Raw genomic sequence first — 27,647 nt, forward strand, 5'->3', positions numbered from 1 at the left:
CACGTTGTCAGATGTTCCGTCGGATACGACGTTTTATGGTTTTGGCCGACCGATTAGCCGGACGAACCGTCGGAAGAAAAGACAGTCGGATCCGACGATTCAGTTCATGCTTCCGTTGGATCCGACTGTTTAATTTGTCTGATGAACCATAGATTTTTCAATTCGGAGGTTTTTTATTTTGAGTTCTAGAGTGAAATTGAACATTATGGTTGTGTTCCCCTTGAAAGGCTAAGCGATTTGCACTATTGATTTGCTTGATTTTGTGAAGAACTAAGAAAGATGGAGATGGATGTTGGTTATGGAGGTTTAGATTTGAGAGATAGAAGATGAATAATTCAGTCGGACCCACTAAAATTCAGTAGGATCGGAAGGAGTTTTAAGAAATTTGGTTGGATTCATTAAAACGTTGACAGGTGGCGCAATTTTAAATGTCCAAAAATTCACTCGGATCAGGAATGGTTTTAGTCGAATTTGACGGAATTTTTTAGCTAGTTTGAGTATTTTGTTTGATCTTGGCTATTTGTGGAAAACCATGGTAAAATGACTATTTTAGAGATTTTTCCCTTTTATTTTCTTATCTCTTCAATTTCTTTTCCTTTCAAATCAATCCAATTTAAAAAGATGCTTTTCCTATTATACGTCTCATTTTCTCTCTCCTTCTCTTTCCATTAATGAAACACATAAACACCCACTTTAGTTTTTCTTTTCTTAAATGAAACTCAAAAACACAATAATTTTTTTCATCCTTCATTTTTTATTCCTTTCTTCTTTTAAATGAAATTCGAGAACACAAACATATTTGTGGGACTCCCACTAAATGATACAGGAAATAAAAGAAATTTGTTTAAAAAACCGTCTCTCTCTAAATGCTCTCTCAACACAACTTACACCACCACACAAAGATACCAACGTTAGGCCCCTCCCATTTTTTTGGGTTAATTCTTGCCCCCATCATAGGTCCGTTTTAACATGAAACTAGTGATTGTATATGAGTGTTGCTCCGGGCCGACTTGGTGTAATGTTTTGTTTGTGTTCGACATGTTCATGTGGTCACACCCTAACCTGCGCGCAAAGAATTAGCCTAGTTTCCCGGTTAAGTAAATTTGCAAAAAGTTCAACCCAACAGCCTGCATAATTTTCAAACATGAGCTATGGCCTTGACACTATTGTGTCCGACAATATAACAGCCGCAAGCCATGCTAACAAAGACCACGTGGCATTTTTACCATTAGGAACAAAAAAGTGGGTCGGCTACTTCACTTGCATGGAAGCTCCATAAGACGCACTCCAACATATTGTAGGACTTTAATAACCAGGTATTGGTTTGAGAATACTTGAACACGTCCCAAGCCGAAACAATTGTGCGTTATTCCTACTCAAATATTAACATTAGACATTATAGTCAATGAAATAGATCCGTAAATCAATTAATGACATACATAAGCCAGTCGACATGTTCAAAATAGTTTAAACGTTTTAGCGAATCACAATAATTTTACGTCATAATCATAGAATGTTAATTATTATAGTACTATTTAGAGAAATAATGATAATGAGTTATTCTTAATAAATGATAAATCAGTTATTGTAAGTTGTAACACTCTGCTTCTAAAATGGGTTCAAACTTTTTTTTCTTTATAAAACAACCTAGTTTTTATTATGTACAAAAATAATTGTTTAGGAATGTTAATCATGATAACTTAATAAATCGTTATCAAAAGATGAAAACTAACTACTATAAGGCTATGTTATTTTTACTATGCTTTATTTTTTAATGATTTATTTTTGTTATTTTATAACTAACTAGTATTATCTTTTAAGTTTTACCCAATCAAAACCAAAACCCACAAATCATAAATCGAGTGATAGAATTACGAAACCACAAACTTATGAAGACATAAATTTCAGCCAGTGCTTGTTCTTTTTATTAGTTACCTTTTGTTTTAAACTCATACCATCATAGAGCTTCGTACTGAGCGATTCATTTGAAGAACGAAGGCACAATAGTAAACCAACGACGAATTCAACTACAAAGCAACAAGCAGCAGTTGATGCAAGCAACCATGTGATTATATAATTAAAGTCTATATGTTATGTTTTTATCGTTAACCCTTTCTTTTGAAACGGTACATGCAATATATTGCAATGTAGTCTTTAAATCGTTTACAACTTAATTACAACACATCACAACCCACTAACTTGTTTGATATATTTAGATAAATGAGTTACATGGTATTAAAAATATGTATGTAAAGGGTTGGTGTACGTATTTAAAATGGATAAATAAGTGTCGTCTTCTAGTTACTTTTTCTAGTTACTTGATATAGAAAAATAACATCCGAACATGCTTCATACATCAACAAGTTCATATATTTATAAGATCATCTTGACGAGTTGCAGTTCTAACCTCCGCTTTTTCCTTCAAGTCATCGAGATATTGCTGATAGATATACGAGGCGAACCCCCATATGGCCAACAACATTGCAATAACCTTCACACCATTCATCTTTTCATGGAAAAAACACTACTGCCAAAACCGGTGTAATTGGGATCCCTAAAGTACCAATCACATTTGTAAACAAGGACGAAACCTCAAAGATCAAACCTGCGCAACCGATGGTGAAAACCTGCCACGAAACCGCGGTCATTACTAGATTCATTATGTAAGAAACTTTGCCAGATTTGTAACCTTCCATTTCTCCTTCTATATCCTTCCATTCACCACTAGCAAATAGTCCCACCACAATTGCAACACTTGCTATCATGTTTTGGTAAGTGATCAAATCGAATACGGCTTTGTAGCTTTGTGATCTCAGAACCTTCTGGAAGACGAGTTGCGTTGTGGAAAGCATTAATCCGTACACTACAAAGTTAAGTGTTGGCTTTAAAGATCAAACAGACTACAATGTGAAGTCTTAATTAAACATAATACCTGCACAAGCAGCAATGGTACATATAAACCCGATTATGTACTTGTTTCTTGAAGTGTTCGCGGTTTGTTCAGAATCACTTTGGAATACAAGTAACGCGGATGAAAAGCTAAGAAGAACGAGCGAATTGACAATGAATGAAGTGAACTTCTGTCCACTTATGAAGTACGAAAACAACGCGTTGAACATGAGCTCACTCGTGCAAATCAACAAGTAGGTCGAAAGGGGCAAAAACATCAATCCATAGGTGTACAACATGCAGTTTGCAACCATGAATACACCAAGAAATGCATAAACCATCAAAAGTGTGATCCAAGATGGGTTGTTTTTGGTAATTTGTTGTTGTTTTGAGGGTGGTTTTGAAGGTAAATAGAACAATAATAAAGGAAACATAAGTGGGAAGCCAGCAGTTTGAACAAGAGTTGCCATCCATTTACTGTTTCCACCTTTGTTAAAGTAAAGTCTTCCCAACATTGTGGCAACTGATTGGCCTGTGAGTACGAACATAATCAACAATGCAATCTGCATCCACCGCTTGTACTGTACAAGCCATGAGAGCCCGTTTCCAGCATTTTGTATATTAGATGACATATCTACATGGTGGTACATCAAAAAAGAGTTGTGTTAAAACTTAGAAGAGCTAATGCTTGTAGATGTTTTGTATGAAAAAGAAAACTTTACCATTGGTATCGGCAGCCACTTCTTGAGCTACCTTCATTTTGGATATGAATTAAAGTATATAGGAAATACGGATGTTATTTGCAATGCTATAAGCACTTATGTATATATAGAGAGAGAAAAGGTTACATGTTTATCTAATTTATATTTATATAAACTTTAAATTATATCTTTTAGTTTTAATATACACGTTAAAGTTATAAATAATGACAAAATAACTTTCATTAAGAAAATGTAGTAACTTAAATATTGAAGTGTTAAATAAATAGGAGGCCTCTTAAATTTTAACTAATGACTAAAAATTTGTTTAGCACACATTAGCTTGTATAAATGTCTGAGCTAATGGTAGCTCTTCTCGTATAAAACCTCGACCTCATGAGGCTTGCGAGGTGATTTCCTCGTTGGCTTATAGAAACTAAGTAGTTTACTAAAGGGAAAATTCTGAGAATGTCCATTTTAAAGAGAAGCTTCGAATTATGTCTCAATTTTATAACATGTTCTCAGATGTCTAATCATTGTTTGCTCGGATAGACTAGATTGTTATAGTCGAGTTCTTTCAAAATTGGTCGGGACGGGTATTTTATGAGTTGAAAATTTGTCGGGACGAGTATTCTATAAAACAAAATGTAAGATGCGAGTTTTTCTAAAAACATTAAAAGAGGAGCACATCTTCCTCTTTTAATTCTACACACTTGTGTGGACCTTAAATGAGTGTTCCTCTTGTCGGGTTTAGGGAACACAGGTTTGTTGCGGGTCAAGTTGCATTAAAGACACAATCATGCAAAGTTGTTAAACATGAGAAAACTTTTTGGAAAGTCAACACACGTTTCTCCCATTTGCTTTTGATACATTCGGTTTCCTCGCCCAGAAGCTATGAATTTTCTTACCAAGGTCCAACGGGTCGTTTATGGTACTTTTCGGCCCCTAAGTGCCAAAATTTCGTTTTTAGCAGGATTGAGTTTGCTATTCAAAGCAGTGTTGTGACACAAATTGTTGCCCGTTTATGAGCCACTTTATTTTAATTGTTTTGAGGTTAATGAAAATGAGTATTTTTGTTTTAAGAAAATATATATGTTTTGTTTTCAATCATCTACAACTTTTGAGATATTTGATTTACGCATTTAAGACGTATTAAATAATTACCACCAGATAAAAGAGCCGAAATAAAACCTTCCCATTTTCTTAAAACTTGCAAAGCTAATCTATCTATTCTAATAAATGACTACCTATTTTTGCCACTTGTCACTCTTATAGCTCTCTTCATCTTTTTTTCAATATTTCAATATTGATCCTTATATTTTAAGTCATTTCAATATATGAATTGAAGTTTATTTTTTTAATGTAAATAATATTCGATTCATTCATTAACATTAATGTTAAAAGATAATAAAATGAGGAAATATCAAAATTGAAGTTGTAAACCTATTAGAATAAAATTTTAAAATCATAGGTAATTAAATCAAGGTAAACTATAACTTGTTTTTAAACTGTGATTTGAGCAGCAATGCGTAATTTTTTATATAAGATTGGTTTCAAATTTGGATTTAAAATTTTCTCATGTGTATTTGAACTCAGGAAAATGTGTATTTTCTTAATTTTCTCCAACCCATTTTATATAAATATTACACACATGAAGAATACATTTTATATATATCTCCGTGTTTAGCATTAAATAATTGAAGTTGAATATTATAATTATAATTCATATGAATAACGATTTACTATATGAACTATCTATTATAAAAGGTTAGCAACAAGAAGATCAATATTTAGTTTTCAACATTTTCTTTCATAACTCAAGACAATAATGCTTCTGAAATATATATTTTATGATTTGATTTATAATTTTTTATACATTCAAATATATTTAATTTAATATGCCTTATAAGACAAATTACTTAATTAAAAGCATTCAAATTTTTATATCCAAAAAAATTGTTTCAATCTGTTTTGCTTTCCAAAAATCATTTAGGATATGAAAACCTAGAAAATTGGTTTCATCAGTTATTTAAATCATTTCAATATTATACTGACTTAGTAATTTTATTTTAGACAAATACAATGATTTGAGGTTATGTTAGTGTTACCTGTTGAGTAGTACATAATTAAAGTGTTTATTATAGTTTATATTCGAAATAATAAAGCTATACACAAATTTTTTTAAAAAATAAACAATTTATTGGTATTTGAACATGGTTTTAAGGTTAGTATGTCTTTGTCATTTTTCATTCATATGAAATGAAACAAATTATTTTGTTACATTTAAATTTTAGGTTTTATATGTTTCTTGATTATACAATTGTTAATTTTAATATATAAAATTAATTAAAATTTGTCATATGCAGAATATTAATAACAACAAATAATTTATCATGATCAATCAATTTCATATTCTAATGATTCTTAAAGATGATTATATCATCAAAGTTCAGGTAATCTGTTATTTGAGATAATCACGTTTTTTTTTGATAAAATAAGCAAATGATTTCAAATAACATCATATATATTAATTGATCAAAAGGTAAGTTATTTTATGTTTATGAATATTTTTTTGTTAGTTTCATGGATATATATTATAATTTATTTAGGGTCGCCGTATGTACTTGAATAACCTTATTTGTCACGCATACAACTATATATGGCTATATTAAGAGTTATAAGCAGACATGGACTGTAAGGCCCCGAACCCGGTAGCCCTACTTTAGCGTCGGATTTACTCATAAACACAGTTCTTCAAATCAGAGTTTATTAAAACTTTTCGCGGAATATAAAACATTCATAAAACATTACATATCAATTCATGATCATGTCTTAAAACATTCCTCTTGTCTTTCAAGATCAAAACATAACTTATAAAACATATCAGATCTTCAGATGCCAGGCTTTAGTCTTCTGCCATGTGTCCTCCACTCAAGCCAGCTGTCTCATCCTACTCACCTGCGTGCATACTAAAAGTCAGCTACGCTGAGTGAGTTCTAGTTAATCATACAATACCATACAATACCTTATTACATACATAAGTTCTTAACCTCATAACTTTCTTTCATACACACATAAGTACTCATACCTTCATTCTTACTTACATACTTTCTTTCTTACTTACATACTTTCTTTACATTCATAATCATACGTTTTAAAGAGCCTTTCGCCCTATAACCTCACAGATATTATAAGGGTCTGGTCCCTAACATAACAGATATTATGAGGGTCTGGTCCCTATCCTCACAGATATTGTAAGGGTCTGGTCCCTAACATCACAGATATTATAAGGGTCTGGTCCCTAACATCACAGATATTATAAGGGTCTGGTCCCTAACATCACAGATATTATAAGGGTCTGGTCCCTAACATCACAGATATTATAAGGGTCTGGTCCCTTGTTTTCGAATATTAGTAGGGTTCGATTCCCTTTTCGTTACCATACAACCATACATCATACCACGAGTATTATTAGGGCTCGGTACCCTTTTCGTAACCATACAACCGTCATTTCCTTCTTTTATTAACTTTATTACGTTCATACACATAAACATACATATCATACTTACCATATTTATAACGTTACAACCTGACAGTACGTGCAATATCCGAAGATCGTTCACGTACCGACAAGCTTCCATTCATGATGTTTATACATCATCCTCACATTACATACAATATTAATATCTTTATTTACATCCTGACAGTACGTGCAATATCCGAAGATCGTTCACGTACCGCCATGCAATCATTCATACATTTCACATTATCCACATAAGCATACACTTATCTCTTAGGATAAGCGTATTAACAAACATATTGAGTATGCACACAGCCCCGAAAACATAACACATAAATGGGGCTAGAAACTCACCTGAATTCTGCTTCTTTTTCTGATAGCTGTAAATTCCTTCTCTAACTGAGCTCGGCTGACTGTACAAGTTACACGTATCAATACTCGTCTGATCTAATCTGGTGGCCTAGTATTAGCTTACTTTAACTTATCGCTTTATAATTTATTTTCTAATCAAACTTGGCTTTAGGCGAAGTTAACCCTCGGGCGAACTTAGCTTCAGGCGAAGTTAACCCTCGGGCGAACTTAGCTTCAGGCGAAGTTAAACCTTAGGCGAACTTGGCTTCAGGCGAAGTTATCCTTAGGCGAACTTGGCTTCAGGCGAAGTTAAACCTTAGGCGAACTTGGCTTCAGGCGAAGTTAAACCTTAGGCGAACTTGGCTTCAGGCGAAGTTATCCTTAGGCGAACTTGGCCGTAGGCGAAGTTATCCTTAGGCGAAGTTACGCTTGAAGGCGAAGTTACGCTTGAAGGCGAAGTTCATCAGGCGAACTTAATCTTGCAGGCGAAGTTATCGCGCTGCAGATCTGTTTGCCCATAACTCCTTCGTTTCTTAGCCAAATAACTCGATTTTGGTACCCACGGAATCGTATGATCGGCGCCTACAAACCCCAACCATCAAATCGGCCTAAAATCGACGTTTTAGGGGTCCGATTTGGGCAGTTTGGGTTTCGGGTCCGGTTAACCCATCCAATCCTAACCATTTTCAGTAATATTAGCTTTGGTGGATTTGTTCTTACCTTACCAACTCAGATCTATCAACAAAATCTCGGGTCTCGGCTTCGAATCTTGATCGGTTAGAAGGTGTGTGTATGTGTGTGTTAGGAGTTTTAGGGTGTAGGGTGAGAATGAAGATATTTTGGGTTTAGGGGATATTTATATCCCTTAAATCCCTTTCTCATTTAACCCATCTCAATTAATCCAAATCCATAACCAACGTCCATTACCCGACACTAGCCCGACCCATACCAACTCCTATTCTTTTATTTATTTCCTGCTAACCCGAGTAAACTTTCCCTCTATTATTAAATAATATAATTAATACTATCTTGAAATTTCGGGATGTTACATGGACTAAAGATTTTGATTTTTGATAAACGATGTATACCAACCAATACAATCACAAATGTAGTGTACACGGAAGGTTTTATTTCCTCCGTCCCATTGAAGTGTCAATGTTTCTTTTTTTGTTTTCCGCATTACAAATGTTCACTTTCAAAATTTATTAGTCAATTTTCAAATTTACCTATAAACACACACAATTAAGATTAGTAACCAATATTGATGGACCCGATTTCTAAGGGCATTATTGTCATTTGGTAAGCAAGAAAATTAATCATTCAATCTACCTTAAACTTTGTGTTTTTCAAACAATGACACTTCTAATGGGCGGAGGGAGTACTTATTTGTAACATATTAGTGTAATCTTAATTATGTAATTTTCATATAAATTGTAATTGTATTAACAATATATGATTATTTTGTTGAGTGTAATTCACTTAATGGTTAAAGTTTAAAATTTTCATCAATTACCCGTGTAATACACGGGCCTCAATCTAGTATAACTAATAAACCTTGTCAGCATGCGAAGCGAACTGCGTAATAATCTATTTATGGTGTGTAATTTGTTTTATATGTTTGCAATGTTATATGTGTAGTTAGTTATTATTGTGTCTCTTGTTATATATTTTTCGTAATTATTTAACTTTATAATAATACTAGCTTTAGAAACCCGTGTATTGCACGAGATAAATTAATGCAATTACAATGAATAATTTCATACAAATAAAAAAAATATAATTAACTATCTTTATATTATGTAAAAAAATGTATTACAAATATAGTCGTTTTATATCATCAAAAAAATTTGATTTTTAAATGAAGAATGCGTTGTTCTACTATCGGTATACAATAATGAAGCAATACCACCGGAAACAACATTTAAAACAATGAGGTCTTTCGATGTGAAAGATGTAGCAAAAGTCTTTCACAAAAATGTTATACGTTTCATACTCGGTCATAGACAAAAAAAACACAAGATTTTCTTTTTTAAACAGCTTTCATGTTGTCCTTATAAACACACTGTTGTTCAACTATCACAATAGTCTTATAATGAATATAAAAAATGAAAGATTTTTCTATGATTTTTAAGACTAAATATTTATAGCTTTCTTCAATATGAAGATGTCATAAAAAATTAAAATTTTTTATGTAGTTTTTAAACATAAACTCTTCTATATATGCATTTCAATCATAAAGAAAATATACTTATGACACATATATATATTATATTAATATTTTTTTATATTAAGTATGTTTAGAATATAATTTATTGCATTAATAATTTAATCAATGGAGATTAATACTATATTTAGAATCAAGATTTATTTTCTTTGTCATTAATAGAAATTTATTTTGGAGGGAATTTGATAGTAAGAATCAACCTCAGAATGACAGGTGTCAGAATTATTTTCTTTTATTAGTATAGGTAGATGACACATAAGAAATTACGCCCCCATCCTCTTTCGTACGCTTCACAAGTTAACATTTGTGCATATTTATACGTATGTATATATAGGAACTCCATCCCGTGTAAAAACAAAAAGAGACCCAACCACGTAAAACTAATCTCCTATATAACATTTAAAAGACCTCTGGTTATTCTCTACATTTTCTTAAGTCATTAGCTTGTTTTATTTGTAAATGAAGACTTCTCATTCCTTTGACTCGAATTCATAGGCATGGGTCTCACCAAACCCATATAGCACTTAAACGAATTATAACATCTCATTAAAGTTAATCTCACCAAATATTTGATATGAAAATTTTATAAAATAAAGATATACTAAAAATTAATATCCGATATTTTTAAAAAAGAAATATATTATTTATGATTAAGAAATAATTTCATAGTAAAACAAATAAGCGGGTCATGGGTTTCACCAAACCCAGATAGCTTTTATATCGGGTTATAACATCTCATTTATTTGTGAAACTCTTTTATCATTAAACTCTACATATATTATTAACTTCCCTACAATAAATATAATTAAAATCCAAAAAAATATATAACTATTAGAAACATATAATTTAAAGCAACCCCGTAATACAAGGGATAAAAACTCGTATTAAATCTTATAATAATAATAAACAAAAATAATGATGCCTAGGTGTCCTAACCACATTCATTCATAGATTAAAATTCCATACTAATCTTCTAATCTCTCTTCTCCTTAATCCATGCTATTCACGGGTCATTGGTGAAAATGGTTTGACCCATAAGTTACATCTCAAGATATAATGCATACATCTTACATCTTACAATACTAATAAACAAAAATAATGATGCATAGGTGTCCTAACCACATTCATTCCTAGATTAAAATTCCATATTAATCTTCTAATCTCTCTTCTCCTTAATCCATGCTATTCACGGGTCATTGGTGAAAATGGTTTGACCCATGAGTTACATCTCAAGATATAATGCATACATTAATGACTATTTTACAATAATATAAAACCTAAAACATACTTTTGCTCAATGTATACATTACTTTTATTAAAAATGTCAACACATGTTTTAACAATAAAGACTCGTGAATTCAGTTTGAATTATGCGAGAATTCTCACTTCATATATATAAATTTTTAATTATCCTGTTTAATTTAAATTTCCAATTAATGTGATTATTAAATTTGTATCTTTAATTTAATATTCAAAACATAGTTAAAAAAATTTAAGCATTAAAACAATGATCAGTTATACCTAAAGAAATTTGGAGTCCTGTAATTGTATTTCATATTTTTTTTTTCTAAAAAGATATAAAACTGAATTCTTTGTTTTTTGGAAACTGTAAAATTTCTTTTTTTTTATTTCATAAACATTTATTACATAATCAATTTCAACAAAACAAATCTTATGTTACTCTACTAATAAAAGAAAGTGTTGATGCTTAGGTGTCAAGCCTACATTCACTCATAACCTAATTTTTTATCGTAATTCCTAATATCTCATCTCATTTATCCCAATTATCCATAGTCAAAACCATATTATTAATTGGGTTATAGCATAGTTAAATGGATTTTATTAACTATTTAAAAGTGTATAAATGTCACGTTTATAATCATCATTCAAGATGAATTGATGCTAAATATAATCAATTATTGGGGTTGTTGTGGTTTTTCAACATCGCATAAAGTATGTATTTAGGTGTGCATATATGTAATCTGATAACATTATACTCAAGATAATTGTCTATAGGCACATTGATCATCATCTTTTAAACATTGTTACACTAAAAATTACATTAAGTTAATATTATCCACCATGTGTAGTACATGTAGTGAAACATGAAGAAAATACATTTTATAAGTCATGAAACGTGAAAATTTTTTAATTCATAAATCGTATACTTTGTCTAATACATTAATTTACATGGTAACTGAGACCTTAAAATGATGATTACAAATTCGAAAATACTTCTTTGTATACAAAATTTGTATCATATGTTGCGTTTAATATGAAGACACCTAGGGGTGGCAACCTTGACCCAAACCATTTCAAATGGGTCAATTTGGGTTGTTTTAAAATTCAAATGGGTTGATTTGGGCCATAGGTTTTAATTAAATAGGTCAAAATGGGTCACTTGAAATTCCACATTCTTATTTTTGGGTCAAAATGGGTTGACAAATTTAACTACATGGGTCGATGTTGGTTAGTGTCTTAAGGAAAAGTGACATGTTTTGGTTGAAACGGGTTTTAGATTGGAACGATATCGGTTTAGGTTTAGGTTTCGGCTCGGATCAGCTTTCGTGCCGACACGAGTTTTAGCACTGGACGGGTTGGGTTTCGGTTTCTTTCGAGTTTTCGCACTAGACGGGTCGATTAAGGTTTTTGATTCTTTTTCGTCGACATTTCGGTTTCGGTTAATTTGTCGGGTTTTTTTTTTTTTGATGAACGAGGTTAACGGCGAAAATATTTTTGTTTTTTTACTTTTTTCGTTATTCGTTTATATTTTGAGTTATGATTTTTTATTTGTTTTTTTTGAATTTTTTTTTTGAGGGATTTTGATCTTAATAAAAATCATCAAAAAAATATTCAAAAAAATTAATAAAAAAATCATTATTACGAAATATAATATTAATATAGAAAGAATATAAAGTTAATGTTTCTTCTTGATGAAGAAACATAGTATGAAGATGATAAACAAGCAAAGGGACTAAAGGTCCAAATGTTTTGAATAACAAATGTTTTTACCAAGGTTAAAGCTATAAAAAACGGACTAAAGGTCTGAAGCTAGATCGTTGATCTAGTTATTTATACAAAAGTTATTCTCGTACTATAGGTACGAGGTAACAAAAAGAAGAAGAAGGAAACAGAAAACAAGAATCAGTAACAGAAACTGATTATAAACAAAAAAGGCGAATAAGCCCCAAACCTTTTATAATGAGTCTGAATGTTTAAAACTTTGTGTTACAGTACTAAGAAACGGACACTCTGATTAAGAGTATACATGTGTCTGGATCCAAACATACATGGTGACTCGGCATTTTCCCGAGGCCATGCATATCATCAACATGCCTCTGAAGGTCTACGGGACTGTTCAGAGAAATGATATTGTGTATATAATTAATTGTACATGGTACTTAGGGTAATTTGATCCCAATTTAGCTGGGTGTCTAATTAGTAGTCACAAAGGTATTATTGTTGGTTTCACAAATGTATTGGAAAGAGATTTTAGAGTCAACGTTATTCACCAGCTTTGTGCTGACGTATTTTCCCACCCATGTTACAGGGAAACAAGAAAGGTTAGAACATACAAGCAATAAGGAATAGAAGATTGGAGTTATAGTCATTAGATGCTATCTGGTGGCTCAGATATTTTATTTCGAAATATTACAAAAAGTTATGTTTTTCAAATAAATGTATTTGAAACGTTGAACGGGTATTTTAACCCGAGAGTTTAATAAGTTTTCAATATAATAATATATTATTTAAAGACTTCCGTTAAAATAAAACCCGCAACTCTGATGTATTTACAAAACATGTACCAACTATTGGTCACACGCCTAGGCTCTAAAGTGGGGTGTGACACTTCGCCCTTGGGGTTGAGTAGAAAATCGAATTAATCGAACTGAACCTAAATTAATCGGAAAAACCAAATCGAAACATTAACTGATGGTTAATATTTTGTTTTGTTTTTTTTTAAATCGAATTTTTTGTTTTGATTTTCCATTTTTAAAAAACTGGAAAAAACCAAATCAATTGATAATGATGAAGATTATGAAAATGATGAAAATTATGGCTAAACTAATTTGAAGATGAATGAAGTTGGTTTAAAATAAGAATAAAAAATGTAATTATATATATATTAAAAACCAAATATTAGTTATCTCACAATAAACACTATTCATGAAATAAATCAATTAATTTTTCATGTATGTACAAGGCTTTTTTAATGTTAATTAAATGATTTTCAAGTTAGACGCCTTTCTATAGCAAAAATTCATTTTTCAAGATTAATTCTATTCATTTTCAAGTTTAATTTATTATCCTTTTTATTTTCATAATTAAACTTAGCATATATTATTTTCTCTTATAGATTTTAAAGTACTATATTTTCTTAAATTCCAAATATGTAGTTAGGACATGCTTATTTTAATATACATTTCAGTACGACCATCTATAGTAGTTGGATTCCACCATGGAGGCGTTGGAGTTACAGTGGCTTTACCAATTGCCGTCTATTGTTGACTATTTAAATTGATCTCCCAGCAACGCGGGGTCAAAAACCTTGTTATTGTTTAAATATTTAAAAGTTGAATAAAGTTGACGAAACAAATATGTAAGTATTATTTAAAAAAACATATTTGCCCCTATATTTTATATTATTTGTTGTGAAACTTGAAATTTTAAAATGTATCCTTATTTACTACATATAGTATAGGTATATTGTGTTGTCATTCTCAATTTGAGTAAGGTAGTTATGTTGTAGAATAGGAGCGTATATTTTTATCTACGGAATTCTATATATAATGTGTAGCGTGTTTATTTATCTATGTTTCAGACTGACTCGTTTTTGTTGGTATCACGACGAACTAAGCTAATACTGAACAAATGACAGTCACAAAACGCGAGGAGAATCCCATTAGTTATATTAATGATAACTACAATTTTGAGATTATATTAATGATAACTACAAATGACAGTCACAAAAAACTCACCACTGGTATTTGTTTCCCTTCTTGAGCTTTCTTCATAAATAATGAAACGACATAGGGAAATGAAATGACATAGGGATATGAGAAGCGTGGAAATATGATAATAAATATGTGTTTATAACGGTGCTATTTCCTATGTTGTCATCAATTCTTTATAGCATTATTTAAGAGTTAAGATCACTATAGTCAAAACTCTCTCATGTGTATTTTATCGTGACAATCAGTTAGCTTTGTAAACTTTTGTAATACAATGATATAGTTAAAATTCTTCAGCAATCATTACTCAATTATTCTTTTATGTTTTTTTTTTCAAACTTTTAACTTTTATAAACAACCAAAAACCAAACAAAACCGCGAACGCCCACAAGCTGCCTCCACAACCCAGAGAGCAGCCAAAAACAACAAAAAAACGTTACATGAGCTCAAATTTATACCATTTCGACCAATCTAAATTTTTGTTTTTACCCCTATTCAAAAACCAAAAATAACCAAGCGACTTTAAGTCTCCAATTAAATCTTCAATATTGACTTTTTTGCTTTCAAACACCTTTTCATTCCTCGCTTTTCAAATTCTCCAACACGCTACAATAACCAAGCCATGAAACACTTCCTTCTCCTTCTCACCGAGCTTAACAGTCTTGTGCAACTCTAAAAGATTTGTTACCGAAAAACTAAAAATATGAGGAATTTTACACCATCGGCTAATATGTTCCCAAACTATCGCCGCAACAGCACAACCTGTAAACAAATGGTCCGCCGTTTCCACACCCATCTCACAAAACACACCCAAATTATCTTCAACTCTTAAGTTTCTGTGCTCCAAGGCTCCCCGAGTAGGAATTCTATTCATCTCAGCCCTCCAAGCATGAATATTACACTTAGCTGGCACCCACTTGCTCCATTTCATAACAAAATTATTCCTCACTACATTACTTTTGAGAAACATACCTTTTACCAACCTCACCGAGAAAACGCTTTCTTTATCACCGAGCCAAACCCAACTATCCGGGCCCTCCTTCCACCTGGCTGCGATCATTAACTGGATGCAGATTTCCCACTCGGCCCTTTCTTGGGATGTGCTTGGGCTCCTTCTCCAATTCCAAGCCTAGCCGATCCTTCCTTCAAACCGCCAAAAACGATCCTTAACTCTGCACTTTTTGTTCAACTCCAACTTACAGATTGGGGCAAACATCTTTTAAGTTGTGACTCCCCACCCAATTATCATACCAGAAAAGCAATCTCTGACCATTACCTAAAGAACCTTTTATTAAGTCCACCAACCTACTTCCATCCCAAGTAAGACTATTTATCGCCTTAGCTATATTCAGCCAAACACCAGTATTGCCTCTCTTACTCGGGACAACTTCCCTGTCTTTAACCTGATAGTGAATGGAGTAAAATTTTTTTTAATATAATTTAAACAAATTAATAATATTTTACTGAAATAAATAAAAGTTGCATTAAAATTAATAACTACTCATCTTTGTCTTCACCGATGCCCTAGTCTTCGTCTTCAACACCGTCCTCGTATTCGTCTTCATCGTCGCTCTCGTCTTCGTCTTCATTTTCACCTAAGCCTGGAATGTGCCGAACCATTCAAGCACGTTAGACCAAATTTTCTGTAAAAAGTTTCATGTCTTTCTAAGTTAATAACATTCCAATAATACAAGGTGAGTACATTGCTCTTTTTTCTAGTTTTGTTTTATAAACTACGAGGTGAAGAACATGCATGCAAATATACAATCTGTTATTTACACAAAGTTTATAAATGGTTTTCTCATGTAATTTATGGAAAACATGCATATATATAATCAGTTTTCTATTGGCATATTATTAAAGTCCTCCTAATCGATCAATCTATACAACTATTAGCTTTACGAAGGTCACAATAGTACATTAACATATATATTGGTATGACAAGCCCATCTAGGATTCCAGGGTCCTGGAATCTGGATGTACAGAGTCCGACATTAGGGGGCAAAATATTCATGTCATCAGGGTTGGTTATGAACACATGTATTGAATTTAATTTACTTGTATATGGCTTAAACATGTTTATGACTTAGTTATTGCAAACATTATTTAAACTTGACAAAATTACAAATTTGTCAATTATGTTTATACCCAATTTCACTCGTTATCATTTATACCAATTTCACTCGTTGTCCCTTGTTCAAACTGCTTACTTCCCACTAAAAGACAAGCTTGCTTATAGGTGATATAAGAATAAAGGCCTAGCTAGAAGACCATTAGATAATGCTATTTGAACACTATTTTATGTTTTATTGAACCATCATTTTATGAATGAAATATTTTTCCTTAATTTATGCCATGCATGTTGATTCAATTTCGTTGCGCTCCAGCGTTTCCATCTTAGACCCGGTGACATCTAAACATGTGAAAATTCAATAATCATGGTCAAAACGTGTAATATGAGGATAAATGTGAAATAAAAATATGTATAATGGCACATTAGTGGCTCGTAATAACTTCGTGAAATATCATCTTTATCAGCTGTAAGTTGCATCATCTATAACTTTTCATTAGTGGGAAGTTGCTAGCTACAACTTCTCTTCATTATTGGTTGGCCAATTGTGAGTGGTAACTTGCCGTTGGTAGTAATGTAGTCTCTCCAAAACCGTTTTTATTAATTTAAACACCATCTATGACTAGTGCATTCACATTGATCAAGCAAACAGTGTTTTGGTTTTACTAAAACAAAGGAGTCGACACTTAAGAAAAAGAACTAAACAAATACATAATTTCTAAGTGTATTAACCAACCAACTTGTTAAAATTTCTTTAGCCCATTTACAATTTTGTTACAACTCGTGAAACTGTATTCAACTTGTTCACAACTTAATGACAACACATTACCCATTTGACATATTTTGAAAAACTAGTTACACATGTCGTTTGGGGTACATAGATTTTTAGCCTCTGTAAGTTATAAGTTACATAGTTGAAATATAACCCAAAGACGAACCATATGCCTAATAATTCATATTTCTGTAAGATCAACTTTGCAATTTACATTTCTCGCATCGCCTTTTCCTTCAAGTCATCGAGATATTGCTGATAGAAATACGAGGCAAACCCCCATATGGCCAACAACGTAGAAATAACCTTCACCCCATTCATGTTTTCATGCAAAAACACTACTGCTAAAGCCGGCGCCAACGGGACCCCTAAAATACTAATCATATTTGAAAACAAGGATGAAGCCTCAAAGATCAAACCTGTACAACCAATCGTGAAAACTTGCCATGAAACCGCGGTCCATACTAGATTCATTATGTATGACACTTTGCCGGACTCATAACCTTCCATTTCTCCTTTTATATCCTTCCATTCACCGCTAGCGAAAAGTCCCACCACAATTGCAACACTTGCTATCATGTTTTGGTACACGATCAAGTCGAATACAACTTTGTAGCTTTGTGATTTAAAAATCTTTTGGAAGGCGAGTTGAGTTGTAGAAAGCATTAATCCATATCCTGCAATGTTAATTAGGTTTGAATTTATTAATATTAGTAAAACAACATGCAAATAAACTGATTAATATTAGTAAAAAGAAGATATACCAGCAGAAGCAGCAATGGTGCATATAAACCCGATTATGAACTTGCTTGATGTTTTTTTGTTTTGTCTAGAATCACACTGGAACATAAGTAACGCAGACGAAAGGGTAATAAGAAGCAACGAATTGGCAATGAATGGAGTAAACTTTTGTCCGTTTAGAAAGTACGAAAAGAAGGCGTTGAACGCGAGCTGTGTCGCACAAAGCAATGCGTACGTTGAAGCAGGCAGATAATTCAATCCAATGGTGTACAATATGCAGTCCGCGGCCAAGAACACACCAAGAAACATATAAAGCATCGAAAGAGTGACCGCGGAAGGTTTTTTGGTAATCATTTGTTGTTGTTGTTTTGAGGGTGTATGGAACAAGATTAAAGGAAACATGAGTGGGAATCCAACAGTTTGGACAAGAGTTGCCATCCATATACTCTTTGCTCCTCTGTTAAAGTAAAGCTTTCCCAACAATGTTGCAACTGCTTGGCCTAAAAGTACAAATATGGTGAACAATGCTATCTGCATCCACCACTTGTGTCGTACAGCCTTCGAAAACCCTCTTGCGCCATTTTGGATTTCATCTTGTGCTACATCAAAATATAGTAGGAAACAAAAAAGTCACATGACACTTTTAATAAGACTATAGGTTATGTTTCAAGATATGCTAGTATCCTTTGTCAATGAAAAGAAAAGTAAAATTGCATAATTTTTTGTAAGCAAAAGAAAAATGTACCACTTGATTTTGTTGCCTCTTCTTGAGCTTCCTTCATTTGGATAATGAAGTAGGAAAATGAGACAGAGAGAAATATGCTAATAAATTATATGTTTATAAGGGTGTTAATTCCTATGCTATCATTGTAATTATCTATTTAGAGTAATCAAATTATCTTGTTTACATCGTTATATTTTTACATTATTTTTCAAATTTTTTTAAAGTTTTATGATACATTTTTATAGATTTATACTTAATTTCACTCGATTTTAAACAAAATGGAGAAACATACAGGCGGAAACGAATATAAATCAAGTGTAATATTTAAGATGATTAATCCTAATTTGATTACTCTTGGCAACAAAAACAAAAGTTAGGAGTATCATTATTGCTCAATGAAAATTGATTTTTTCAAAGTTTGGATTACATAAACTCAATCCACCTAAAATAAATTGCAAGTGTTTAAAGTGTTAAATATATAATAATTCTCTTATTTTTAGTTTAAAAATATCAAAACATGCTACTTTTATTATAGTTTCATCTAAAACTAAGAGAACTATTATACATGTCGTATTTACTCCGATAGTGTTATCGGGTTGAAACAAGAAGATGATGGGTGAACTTCAAGTGATTCAAACCTATTCAAGTTTATTATAAAAGATGAAACAAAGTTTTTTTTTTCACTCTTAATGCGGTTTGGCCCAGCTTTTAGCCCAAAAGGCAAAAATTCATCATTAAGGCCTCTGTTTTCACCCAAGACTTTTCATGAAAGATTCGTGGTGTTAAAAACTTTCCATCTATATAATAGAACGGCACATTTTCCAGTTGTCACCCGTAATTTAGACTTTCATTTACCACTATTCGTGTCATTTATCCTTTAACTGCTTGTAATTTCAAAATTTTGGCATTACCTATCAATATTAGAAATCCATAAATAATGGGAAGTTGGGAGCTAATGTTTTATGCTTTTCTCGTTCAGATGTTTATCAAAAAAATTTATTCTTGAGAATACATTCTCTGTTCTTTTTATATGTTCTTTTTATCGCTTCCGCCTTGCATCAATAACTAACATACAAATATTTATATGGTTCCCGTAAATCTTCACTTCAAACTATTTTTTTTTCATCTAAACCCATTATAGCATCACAACACCAGGTTTTGAGGCGCTTAGAGCCCATGTTAAAAAAGCAGGAGATCAACGCAATGTGAATAGAAGTAGGAGAGCCGTTTGTGAGGAAAAACACCCTCAAAGTCAAAGAGCGTCTGATGGCGCTTTTGGAACCAAGTTGGCTACAAGAGGCGAAAGGACCCCGACATGATGTGCAAAGGAGACGTGGAGACGGTTTTAAAGATTCCCACTTAGTATTTACACAAGTGAAAAAAGGCTTTTACTTGACATCACTATGAAAATTTTCCAAATGAACAACATTCTTCACACACAATGACAATGCCTATGTTTTTGTGTTCATATGAATCTAAATTACATGTTTGATTTTCCTCAACAAGTTACAATACGCAGACCGAAATAATACAAAAGAATTACCTTAAACTATGACAAATTGGCAACCCGACTTTTATCGGTAAGGATGTCCACACTAATGGAAAACAACGGTCATGATTTTCTCCAAAATTTGTTGGGAGACACTTGGTGCACAAAATCTATAATTATGTTGCTCCATCTGTATATGTTTCGTGTTTTAAACAGGAAGTATCTTCTTCAACTTCATTGTTCCTGATTGTTTAAGACTTATAAATTAAATAGTTTTTAGCTTTTTATCCTAGTGTTAAAAACTTAAAATAGGGGTGTTCACTTTCCAGTTTGGCCTGTTTAACGAAGATTTGGTATCGAACCACTAACTACAGTTTTTAGATAATGATAAACCAAATCAGTTGGTTTAAGTGGTTTGGTGGTTTGAACAAAATTTTAAATTTTCTTTTTTCAGAATCGTTGGTTTCTATAAAAACTTTCAAAGTGATAAAAATGGTTTATGAATACAATACATATACAAAACTGCATACCTAAAATGGAAGGGCTTACCGGTTATTACTGAGGAATCTGAACAACAATAAATGCAATTGTGTATAAACACCCGAAAATCATTGCACCAGCCAGAAAATTATAAAGCAGCTGTCGGTCGTTTTTCGTGGGTATAAAAAACGATTTCAGTGTGTTTGTTAGCTCAAAGATCCGACACGATACCTGCACATAAGCACGGAAAACCAGTATAACAAATTAGCGAATTTCTGGAAAGTCATTAATTAGAAAAATTGAAAGGAAATATTGCTCACCAATACATAAATTGCTGTTGTAAGCATGAAATTAAGCATCGGGTAATTTGGGATAAACGAGAGAAGCCACTTTGGCTGTGCATTTGGGATATCTGATCTGCATTTTGCAACCAAATTGGTTTCAGGCATATGATTTCTTCTAATAATTTTTATAAGATGCTACAATTTAATTATAAAAAATGTCACCTTAGCCAGATATGGAACTGAGAAATGTATGTCTCCAAAGTGATCTTACCAAGCCACCTATTATGTACAAGAAAAAGAAAAGGTGTAATTAAGAATAAATAAATGTATTTTCTTAACTGTAAAACTTGGAAACTAGGAAGTTAAAGGAAGCTTACGCGAAGAGAGTTAACGAGTAATTTCTAATATGTTGAGTGAAGTTCCTCAAGCAAATGTAGACACTGACAGCAGAAGCAGAAGAATAAGCAATTGTATTTCAATAAATAATCAATAAAATACATGCCAAAATACCAAAAAAAAAATTGAAGGTGAAAAATAATAAAATAATTACATACGTTATAGGTATCCATGATGTGTAAGGGTGGTATTTGTTGTACGTAACCTTGTCCAACTTGTATATGTACTCATACCACATATAACCAGCCTGAAAAAAAAATAAGGTGAGAACACAAGATCTGGAACAGATGACATCTTAATATTATACAGGTGGCACGCTGAGCAGGTTGGGCAACTATTCAAATTGGTTTCAGATTAAACGGGTCATTTTTAGTACAGGTCAAACCAGCCGGGGTGAGTTGGCTGACCTGAAAACACCTTGTGTCCAAATTTTACTATTTTTATACATAATTAATGTGTTAGACATGATTATAAACCCAATAACTTAGTTTTTGGTTTTAACAGGTTAGCAGGCTGTATGATAGGGGGGAAGATGAGCAAGTTGGGTAACTATTCAAAACGAGTTCAGATTGTAAAAGGTCATTTCTTTCGCACAGGTCAAACCAGCCAGGCCGGGTTGTGTTGACCAGGAAAACCTTTTTGTCCTATTTTTTAATAATTTTAAAAAGTAACCAATGTGTTAGCCATGATTAAAAAAAATAGTATTATAAATTTACAATTATAATCTAAATCTTTGATTCTAACATTTTAGGAGGTTGTATGACAGGTGGCAAGATGAGCAGGTTGGTAACTGTTCAAAACAGGTTCAGACTGAAATGGGGAATTGTTAGTATATGTCAAACCAGCTGGACCGGGTTGGATTGACCAGGAAACACTTTTTGTCCAACTTTTACCCGCCCACCAAACCAGTTTGACAAGTAACACCCTAGGAATTTTTTATTTTATTTTTTAGTTCGACTGTCGAGACTAACCAGAACAGAGACTGAAACGATGGATGCCTTAACGACGCGTTTCCGCTTACTGTCAGACTCCTCAAGTTTTTCCATCCACTTTTCAACCTGAGATAATACCATATTACATGGTCTTAGTAACATTATCTATCAGGAATACATATAATTAAGAACTTATTAAAACTTACATTAGGGTGCAAATAAGCATAAATCATTCCAATAATCCATATATAGCGATCTAGACCAGATCTAAGATGTCATTCATGCAACCGAGGTAGATCTGGTTTTGCAGGATCAGTATAACCTGCAAGTGGAAATAAAACTATTTTCAGCAATGATTTTTAGAGACAATATCATATATACCAATGCAAAACTAAAAAAAATCATATATACCCCTAAAAAGTAGTTAAAATATCATATATACCCAATTCATTATAAACAATTTAATAAATGACTGCTTTACACTTATTTTTCTAAAATTTTAAAATTTCATACATGCCCATATTAAACTTCAAATTTTTTTTATTTACCTATTGTTAGCTTAAATCTTTTTTTACCCATTTTTAACTTGTATTTTTTAATTTTTACCCATAAACTTAGTTTTCTCAAAATGTGACACTTAAGTTTCTTGCTTTCTTATATAGCAAACATGCATGATATAGTAACGAAACAATTTCCGTTTATAACATATATATAAGAGAACACAAGTAAAAGAATAATAAAAAATAATAAGTTTTCCACAGGTTCCCAAATAAAAAAGTAGGGTATAAACAAATCATATAATAAAAGGGTGTAGAATGGTCAATTTATTAAAATTGGGTGTATGATATTTTTAGTTTTGGTTGGGTATATATTACATTTCAATGTTATCAATCCTTATTTTTACATGTCAAAATCCAGTTATATTTGGTCACTGTTTAAAGTGATAGCATATTAACATGCACTATAAGAACATGTACCTAATAGGAATGTGAAAGGGCTCCAGATCAAATAAAAAACTCCTGGAATCTCCCAAACCAAGATAACCACAAGAAAGCATGCAATGATCTTCACAATCATCACCGATCGTATCTCGTTATATTTGTTTCCAATAGCAAGTGCCCCATACACCATAAGAGTAAAAAGAGTGTGCATAGGACAGATATAATAAAGCGTATAGTCGTTGTTGAGTACTATACAACAAAATGCCACAAAAAAGTTCAACCTCCACATCATCTGCATCAAACGAAAATGAATTATTAAGGTGTGTCCTTTAAATACAGAAATATGGCTACCATGTGCTTTTGAAATGTAAAACATATAATTAGTTGCACGAATGGGGTCCCTGTCAGTCATATCACAACTTAAGTCCCCAATTTTGAAAAATTACACCTTCAGTCCAATGGTTTGGACAAATGTAACACCATTGGTCACTGGAATGGACGAGCATTGTTAACTTTCGCTGTTAAGTGGATGTAAAATGTCCAAAATACACTTCCAGGGACCAATGTTGTTAAAGTTTCTGCAAACTATTGGACTAAAGGTGTAACTATTTAAACTTGGGGAGTAAAGTAGCAATATGGTTAAACTAAACTGACCATCCGTGTAATTGAAAAGAAAATAAACATCACCTTTGACAGCAAGATACAAGCGAATTAACAGTCAAAGTAAATAATAGTAATAGTAATAGTAATAGTAATAACCTGAGAAAACCGTGCGACACTGAAATCCTTACGAATGTAATAGTATGAGAAGTTGCCAAAACCAGTCATCCAGACATACGCAGCAATAAAAACACGAATTGCGTTGTATATCTCAGTCGCAGCAAAGTAATGATACATTAAGAAAAGAACCTGTTCAAATCCAAGAAAAACAAAATCAGTTTCAATATAATTTCTTTTTTACAAAGTATTGCAGGCAATAACAAGTCTTGCCTGCATCCATCCTTTCCACTCTTCTGTTTGATGTCGATTGAGGTAAAGTATGGATTTCCCCGAGAATGCTGACTTGTCACTGTGTTTCTTCAGAGAAGTCATTGCTGAAACAATGATAAGAAGAGCGTACAGAAACATGAAAAGATCACGATTGTAGCTCTGTACAAGTAAAAATACACGGGGTTACAAAAAAAAGTCAAAAGTCAAAATACACAAAAGACTACAATAAGCTGGTAATGACCTTTGTTGATTCAGGAATTAAACTGGTGCGGTCACATAAGTAGAAATAAAACAAAATTCCACCAAATTCTGACCTACACGAAGTAGTAAAAGTCATATGTAGTCGTGTCAAAATACACTAAAACTAAGAAAGTATATGACTTACATTGCTCTCAGGGTTGCTCGGTTTTCAATTAAAAAGGACTCTTCCATTGTCACAAATCTGTAACACAAGAGGTACAGAATGTAACTAAATGCTTCAACGAAAACAGAAAGGATATATAACACGAAGAAATCGATGAAATTGTTAACTAACCTAATCAAGTTTGCTTTAATGGAAGCTGCAGGCTGCCTCATTGATGCTGATTTTGTGAGGCCTCCTTCCAGCAAAACAACCCGATCATCTTCCTTAATTGCTTCAGTTTGTAATTCAACCAGGCTATTGTCTGAATGTCTGCTTGCAAAACACTAGATAAAAATATGAAAAACATTAATTAAGTGGTTAATAGTAACTTAAGAAACTTACAGTTTAGATGGGGATGAAGATCTCTTGTATTCCAACCATTCTGAATATATCCAAGAAACAAATATAGGGATGATACCAAGTAAGAAGGACACCTGCAAGATGATAATAATGTAACCACAAGGCAACAAAAAGAAAAACAGAATGTTAAACTAATGTACACAATTGGAAAGACGTGCCACCAAAATACATGTTTAGTTCATTCAGGTGTTCTGAATTACACATTACAAAAAGCAATATAGAGTATCTGGTCCATGATGTTTGTGTTCTTTTTCACCAGTTTGTCACATGGATTGGTATTTTCAAAGGCTACAAATTTAACGAGCTCAAGTTCAATGCCCTAAACTTGTGAGAAATGCAAAGAAATGAGCACTTAATATGATGCATATAGCATTGTCCATGAAACTAGCAGCACACAACATAAACAGACGATATTAAGAGAAATATGTGTAGAAGATCAGCATTTGTTACATGACTTATACCATAAGACATAGGATGATTATTGCCTTATTGGGTTGTAAAATAATAAGGGCCAGAAACTAAACTTATAGGTAAGTGGTAACCACATGACCTTAAGCATACAAACGGAACGGTGTGAGCTTAATAGATGATTGCAATAAGCATGAGAGATATTAAAACCCAACCTAGAAGAGTGTAATAATAATTAACACAATTGAATAGGCAGATAGGGAGGGATGTATGATGTAAGCAACATTTAAAGTTAATGAATCATACACATGACATCTAATCTAATCTAATCTAATCTAATCCAGGTCCAATCAGATGAGAATCCAAAGCGAGTAACAAGAGATCGATGAGTGATGAGATTTAACCACACAAAACCTTATAATGTAAGAGAGATTTATTAATATTAATATTACCTGACCAGGTGTTAGAGGTCCAGCAACCACCATTTTGATTGATGATCCCGATTTGAAATTGAAATTGAAAGAATCAGATGAGGAGTTGAAATAATAATAATAATAATCTTGGCATGGATGGATTGGATGTATCCAAGTAGGAATGAATGAATATATATTGTATTGTATATAGAAGAGAAGAGAAGAGAAGAGAAGAGACAGTGAAACCCTAACTACTACTAGTGTTGAAGAAGAAAGAAGTTAAAGACAGAGAGATCTCAATTAAGCAATAGAACAGAAATGGGAATGAATCATGTCTTCCTGGGGTAGGAGTTGAAGTCACGCTGTCTTTCTTTAAAAAGAGGGGAAACAATAGGAAAATGGGAATGATTCATGTTTCAGATATTTGTTAAGGAAGAGAGGATTTTCCTCCCCTCTTTCTTCTCTCTTTCTTTTCTCTCTCTTTCTTTTCTCTCCTTACTCCTTAAATGGAACTCGGAAACACAGTGTTAGTTTCCTTTGCTTTGCTTCGACTCAAGATTGGATTGGACGCAACCAAGATTCAATTCAACTAACCGTTAATTAATCGGTGGTTGTCTAATTTCTTTCTTTTTGTATATCAAGATATGTGTGTAATTATGTATGTGTATTACGCATGGCGTCGGCAACCCCCTCCTTAACGCAATAACGCGTTTCGACTTTAATAAATAAATTCAAACTAAACTAAAAGAAAATGATTATTTTTTTAATTTTTTAGTCCGATCATAAGTGGTAACCCAATGAAAAACGACGACCTCATCACGATCACTGACAGTACTAGGTAGCTCAAGCCCTCCATCTCTTGTTCAGGGGGAAACCAGTTGCCCAATAGTAATACCCGATTGAGATCGGTTTCGAACTTGATACCGAATTTCATTCCCCCTCTAATGCCGGTTGATCTAAAGCTCATTGGCAAATAAACTTGTTATGTAAATTGGTGTTCGGACGTAAAGAAAATTTAAACAATTTATGAGGAAGATTTTCTAAACCCCTCCAAAAATTTCATTCTCTGTGCCATTTTAAACTAATTTGGATTCTTTCTTTGACTCAGGAACATAGATTAAACTCCTTTGTTAATCCGGTCGGACCAAATTCAGGTTCGAGTTTGAACTTATGTTGTTTTCACGGTTCATTTTCTTGATGATGTTTAAGATATAAGGGTCATGTTGTGGTTGACCATGTATCCAAATTAAGGTGGAAATCTTTGACACGAATAAAAATACGGGTGGTGTTTAAGTTCCACAAACTTTAATTGTTGTTTAAACGAGTCATGTTCAGGTTGAGATTGTCAAACTTTAATGCCTGTTTAGCTTTGTTTTATGCTTCTAATTTTATTTTTAAAGTTTATTTAAATGGTTTTTCGATATGTCATAATATGGTTTGACAAAAAAAGAAAAAAATATATACGCCATTCGTAAAAAAAAAACTTATAGTGAATTGATTGAATAAACAAATCACCCATTTGATAAATACTTTTCCATGTCGCCCATTTTAGTTAAAAACTCGACTTATACTCTCCGAAAACGGCCATTAAGAACTGATCTATTTCTCC

At 32.5% G+C, this 27,647-nt stretch overlaps 3 pseudogenes across 1 annotated transcript; all 3 read right to left on the bottom strand.

The window, feature by feature from the left end:
* Positions 1 to 2,365: 2,365 nt before the first annotated feature.
* LOC143636970 (putative purine permease 10) lies at positions 2,366 to 3,572 on the bottom strand (annotated as a pseudogene).
* A 14,086-nt stretch (positions 3,573 to 17,658) lies between these two features.
* Positions 17,659 to 19,000, bottom strand: LOC143636992 (putative purine permease 10 pseudogene; annotated as a pseudogene).
* Positions 19,001 to 20,273: 1,273 nt separating this feature from the next.
* Positions 20,274 to 26,252, bottom strand: LOC143637020 (protein REDUCED WALL ACETYLATION 3-like; annotated as a pseudogene). Its single transcript, XR_013154356.1, has 16 exons — positions 26,078 to 26,252; positions 25,200 to 25,291; positions 24,990 to 25,127; positions 24,840 to 24,896; positions 24,696 to 24,768; positions 24,455 to 24,613; positions 24,224 to 24,373; positions 23,501 to 23,756; positions 22,730 to 22,845; positions 22,563 to 22,649; positions 21,750 to 21,838; positions 21,573 to 21,635; positions 21,418 to 21,474; positions 21,232 to 21,328; positions 20,981 to 21,142; positions 20,274 to 20,674 (listed from the first exon to the last, which is right to left on the bottom strand). The product of XR_013154356.1 is annotated as a protein REDUCED WALL ACETYLATION 3-like (transcript).
* Positions 26,253 to 27,647: the final 1,395 nt, after the last annotated feature.

The sequence above is a fragment of the Bidens hawaiensis genome, unplaced genomic scaffold, assembly GCF_021521415.1.
Source record: "Bidens hawaiensis isolate Kalapana, Puna unplaced genomic scaffold, B.hawaiensis_p1.1 tig00008096_1, whole genome shotgun sequence".
In the NCBI taxonomy this organism is placed as follows: domain Eukaryota; kingdom Viridiplantae; phylum Streptophyta; class Magnoliopsida; order Asterales; family Asteraceae; genus Bidens; species Bidens hawaiensis.